This window comes from Jaculus jaculus, chromosome 11 (genome assembly GCF_020740685.1).
Source record: "Jaculus jaculus isolate mJacJac1 chromosome 11, mJacJac1.mat.Y.cur, whole genome shotgun sequence".
Classification (NCBI taxonomy): Eukaryota; Metazoa; Chordata; class Mammalia; order Rodentia; family Dipodidae; genus Jaculus; species Jaculus jaculus.
This window is the reverse complement of record NC_059112.1, coordinates 59,578,658-59,584,657: the sequence shown is the minus strand read 5'-3', so window position 1 is coordinate 59,584,657 and position 6,000 is coordinate 59,578,658.

Here is a 6,000-nt window from a genome sequence, read left to right as displayed (position 1 = left end):
GGAATAGGCTACTCTGACTTCTATGCTCCAGGCACCCCACATCCACTGTTGGGTGGTGGTCTGGAAGGAATCCAAGACCAATCCTTGTAGCTGGTGGATCAGCTAGGGGCACACAGGAAATGCCATACCCTCATTCTCTAGGAACAGAGAGGAAGCTCATGCACTGTGCTGGCTCTCCTGGCCCCGGGTGCTGCTCCAGCACGCTGATAGCAGATAACAATGCTTCTGGACAGGCTGGTAGTTTTCCATCATTACAGCAGACGAAAGGACTCTTGGGAGAATAGGCCAGGTGAAGTGGATTCTTCTTTCTTAGCTTTGAGCAATATGACCAAAAAACCTTTTTGTGCTGGGTACATGGGCCAGCCTCTCCCATCTGTGAGCCTAGATGGTGGGTCAACCAGCCACTACCTCTAAGGGCTTTTGAGGCTCTGAGTAGAAAGCTCAGCTTGGGTGCCACACTTAACAGTTGATAGAGCTCTCCCATACCCTCTCTGTCTCTGTGCTAAATCTCAAGGATACCTCCATTTATAAATGGAAAAGTTCAATCATGCTGAGGGGCACATGACAACTTGGTACTTTCCACTCAATTCTGCTGTGAACCCAAAACTGCTGTAAAGAATAAAATTTCACAGGCAAAATGTCATGTAAGTGAAGCAGCCGGAGAAGTTTCTGCAACTAGTTTCCTGGCTTCTGGCTGGATCCGCCAGGCATGCCTGCCTGAGTGCATGCCTGCCTGCCTCTGCACTTCTCTCTGCAGAACCTTGTTTGGATGTGCCTATGTCTGGTTCATTTCCCGACCGATGGGTTTCTGGGCTCTTTCCTGTTTTTTTTTTTCCCCATCTAATAGTCACACAGATTGGGAGCCACTAAGCCTGCTCCCCAGGGAGCTAGTAGGGGCAAAAGCTGCATGGTTTGCCAGGGCATCCACACTGCTTCTCCTGCTCAGAACCCCTCTCTGGGAGCCAGCACCCTAGCCTGGTCCTGTTGCCACCAGCTGCAGGATGGTTGCCTCCTCCCATGGATACAGGGCAGGATCACAAAGGGGGTGGCCTTTTAAAGGGCCAAGAGATAGGTCCCAACTCACAGTCTAGTGGGCCGGCTCACAGTATCAGAGGCACTCCAAGTGCTTTGGTCCCCCAGTGGAGCTACTCTCCTCCGTGGCCAGAGTAATAAGCAACTTCACCCATTTTGAATGGACCCAAATATATTCTCAGGATGCAGCTGGGGAAACAAGGTATACATCCATGCATGGAAGGGAATGGACACAAGAGCTGAACCATAGCCCCTCCCTCCATCCACAGGCCAAAGCTCTAACTCAACTGCCAAGACTTCACACAGCAACTGTTTGGAGACAGAGTATTTGTGGAGGTGATCAAAGTTAAATGAGGTTGTCAGGATGGCCCTAACTCAATCTGTGTCCTGATAAGGAGAGGTGGTCAAGACACACAGAGAGACCATCCCCTGAGGACACAAAGATAACCCTCCATGCCCAAAAGAGGTGGTCCTCAGTAGAAGATAGCCCTAGCACACCTCAAAGGTGACTTCAGCCTCCAGACTGGAAGCACTGAGCTCTGTCCATCTGGGCTCAGAGCCCAGCCCACCACTGCCATACCCAAGATGCCACCTGCCTGGAAGTGGCTGTCTACTGTGACCAGCCTCCCAGTCCCACCCCTTCAAGCGCAGGCTCATGTAGTCTGGTCCACAACACTCCGTAGTTTGTCGAGCTAACCTTGTTTATGTGGCTTTATGGGTACTGCTTGGCCCAACCCAAGACCTCCATGTCACGAGGGCAAGGGCGTGCCTCCATTTCACTAATTCCATGCCGGGTGAGTGCACAGTGTCAGAAAGGAATGATTGTGAAGTATGGAATGTTTTGCCACAGTGATAACGTTCATTGTCCCAGTGCTCAGAGGAGCCTGTGTTCCCTCAGGGTGTTTACTGAGGTTGATATCCAATGGATGCTTCCTGAATGAATGAGGAAGATGGATGGATGATAGATAATGGATGGATGGTGAATGGATGGATGACTCTCAACATATCTCTTTGAATTCATCCCATGATCCACAAATGGAAGAAATTACAGACCACTTCCCCTCGCCCCCATAGAGGGCCACTGGAGACAAACCCTGCTAGAAGAGTCAGCTTCACTCTGGTTTTCAGCTACCTTCAGAATAAGTCAGAGCCATGTCACCATCAGAGGCTGGAGTGATCCCAAAGAGTGCCAAGCTGAGGGCCCTGCTTGGGGCTTAAGGCCTTATAGTCAGTATCTTGGCATTCTTTTATAAAAGTGTGTATGTTTGTGTGTGTGTGCACGTGCACATGTGCTTAGGCCCGAGGACAACCTCAGGTGCTATTCCTCAGGGACTCTCCTTCTTTAATTTTTTTTATTTATTATTTGAGAAAGAAACTGAGAAAAAGAGGCAATCAGGGAAAGAGTAGGTATGGGCACACCAGGGCCTCTTGCCACTGCAAATGAACTCCAAACACGTGTGCCACTTTATGCATCAGGCTTTACATGGGGCTAGAAATCAAACCCAGACTGGTAGACTTTGCAAGCATTTTTAACCACTGAGCCATCTTTCCACCCCTATTCACCTTTCTAAGACCAGGTGTCTTCTGAACCCTGAGCTTGCCGGTTAGGATAACCAGCTGGACAGTGAGCCCCAAGGCTTTACCTGCCTCCACTTTCCCAGTGCTGGATCTAAAAATGCAGGCCACCATATCTGGCTTTTAACTGTGGGTTTTGGAGATCCAACACTGGTCCTTATGCTTGCAAGGCAAATGCTTTACCAACTGGGCCATCTTCCCAGCCCCATCTTGGCATTTTTAAGAGCTTTGTACTTCATGTTGTGTAAGGAAAGTCTACAGTAGTCTCTGCAGCTACATGCTCCCTGCTCCTTGATCCCCTCTTGTCCTCCCCCTCCCACTTGGCATTCTTTCTCTCTCTCTCTACCCCTGAAGGGTCCCTGGGAGTGGCCATTGGAAAGGATAGAGTTCTGGATACATCTCAGGCTCAATGAAGTGGGTATTGGACTAGATTGGCAGACCATGAGACATTCAGTGGATGTCTTGGGGCATCAGCCTGCTCCTTATCCAGGTTTAAAGGTGCCTGTGGACACAGAGGCTGCATCCTTGGGGTGTGGCTGGTCCACAGAACCAGGTGAATTATAGCAGGAGGGCAGATGGGCTCTTAGGCCCCAGTCTGGGCCCTGCACTGTCATTTTGCATGAAACTGGCTCTGCCTCCTGGTTCCTGCAAACAAGTGGCTTTTGCCCCAGAGAGTGGCTATGTTGTGGTCTCTGGGCACTGCTTTCTAAGAGGGGCAGATGCTGTATACTCACCCAGCTCACAAGCTCCTGGCTGCTGCTCGCCCCAGAAAGACTGCTGTTAGGGAGTACAGGTGTAAGCTGGCTACCAAAGCATTACTGTCTGGGTGTGAGCATCCCCTGGGAAGCCACCTCCACTTTAGTGCTTGGTAAACCCACAGGTCCCTCTAGGCAGTGTGATGGAGAGGCACGCAGGCTCCTTGTTCTAATTTTAGGGTCATATTCTATCATCCAGCAGCTGGGTGACTTGAGCAGATTGAGCCTTCTGCCCTGGCTGAGGCTCTTTTGAGGAGATAGGCTGAGTTGGCTCGTGCTGAATGTCCCTTGCCAGCAGTGCTCTGGGTTTCTGTGACAGTAACAGCTCCTACCACAGCAACTCAACATGTCCATGCCCTTAGCCTTTGTACATCCCCAACCTCAGGATGTTCCCTACCTTGGGATATCCATGGTCCAAGTCTGTATCCTGTTTCTGCTCTGAACTGCTGACAGGCTGTCTTCCAGGCTGTGAGAAGGTCTTTTGAAGATAGGCCTGGCAGAATTAAAGAAGTCCCAGTCCTACCTAACAAGCTGGGTGCCTTATAATTACCTAAGGGCTTCCACCCAGGGAAGTGGGGTGCATAAGGCAATACTAGGCCTCAGTTGAGCTCCATGGTCTGGAAGGGTGAGGTGTTAAGTTGGGGTAAAAAGGGCTCACAAGGCCTTGCAGAGGAGACTGGCCATCTGGATTCTTGGGATGACTCTGCCCCACCCTGAGACCTTTGCAGAGCTGGCCATCTGATGGACGTCACCTCCTCTCCCTAGGCTGTCAGCTCCAGAAGGCAAAATCTGTTACTTCACCCCAGCCCCAGCTATTATGCCAGTGAGTGATGGACAGTAAGGACATCTGAGAGAGACACAAATCCTGTGTTGGGAGTTAGTCTGTGGCGAGAGTCTACTGGTGACCCTCCTCTCAGGTCCCTAAGCCCACAACTCTAATCTCACAGAGGACAAGCTGAACCTCAGTGGAGGCAAACTGGTCCTGCAGCCAAGAGTGGTAGAGCAGGTCACCCTTAAGCCTAGACCCCCCAGTGCTCAGAGCCAAATGGCTCAGGAGTGGGCCCTGCTAGCTTCCCACAAAGGCCAGAGAGCCATTGCTGAAGCCCATGACTCCGTCTTTGGCCTCAGGAGACTATGTCACTGAGGCTCATGGGGCTTCATCTCTCAGGCCCAGGTGGCCCCCATCATCTGAGGTTCAGAGGCCCGTCTTTGTCAATGTTCACTCTTACTGGTCATTTGTTGAGGTCTGGGCCCACTGACAGCTTGACAGCGTCCTGACTTGTCCTGGTCTCCTGGCTGCTGTGTGCTCCCTGGTGGCACAACTAGGGTCAGCTCCATGGGCACAAACAACCCATGGGGAGGACACTAGCAAGAAGGGAGGGGCATGACATGCAGGCAGTTTGAATTGACTTTCTTCTGGCCCTAAAACTCACTCCGAGCTTCACCTGAAGAAGACCTGGGGTGGCGTGAGAGGGCCAGGAGGCAGCGAACCTCTTGATAAAACGGAGCCCTTGCCCAATCTGGGTATGCTGCTGCGGCCTGGAGTATATCAGCAGGCGATGAACTCCCTATGATGGGAGGAACATGGGCTGAGAACCCTTAGATGGAGACTTTCCAGTTGCTTTGAGTCCCTTCCGGGATGACGTAGGCTGACGGATTTGGAGCAATCCTATATCTCCCTGAGTGCAGAGGTGCTCACAAGGCCAGGCTGGCATCCCTCCCACCTGTTTCATCCCATAGATTTTTTTTGGCTATTTGGAGAACCTTGTCCTAAAGAGACCTGGGAGGAGAACCCCAAGATTCTGATGCTGCTTGAGTGGTTTCATAGCCTTAAATAAGCTTCTCCAAGCCTCAGTTTCCATGGCTGATGTTCTGAGTTGCCACCACCCACATATGCAAGCTCACAGAGGCACCCTGTGGGGCACTAGCTTCCCAGTGATTCCAGACCTGGGGTCTGGTATCCATCCATGTTTCTACTAAAGCTGGAAAACAGAGCAGAGGCCCCTCCATTGTGCCTGCTCCTAATAACTGCAAGGTTCTGCTCTGAACTCAGGGCAGCACAGAGCCTCTGACGCATTTACAAAGTGCATGCTATGCAGTGGCCTGTGTGGTGCCTGGGTGAGATGAAGTGGGATAGGACACTGGCTGCCTGTGAGGCCAATGTCCCATGGCTGGATTTGAACCCAGGGCCCTACACTGTTGTCCTAGGTTTGATTCCACATTGAAGACAGCCTGGGAACTACTGACTCTGACTCATTGCTGAAACATGGATACTGAAGCTGATGGCAGGCTTCATGCCTGTATCAGGGGCTCCGGAAACCTGAGGTCACACTGCATAACCTTCCTCAGTGCTGTCTTACAGACCCACACTTGTGTCAGGGAACAATGGTGTCACTCCATCCATCATCATAAGGAGACACATGCTAAGGCAAGATGGGTGACAGCCTCCGCTGCCCTCTCCAAGCATAGCTTGGACCCCACATGTACCCAGCCTTTTCCAGTTCCCCACTGCAGCAGTGGGCGAGCCCGCCCTTGGTTGTCCTGCTGGGGCTGGCCAGCTCTGTCCATTATTGAATGATATTGAAAGTGAGATAATCGCTGTATTGTTTCGCCGCCTACTTGAATCCTCATGGAAGCA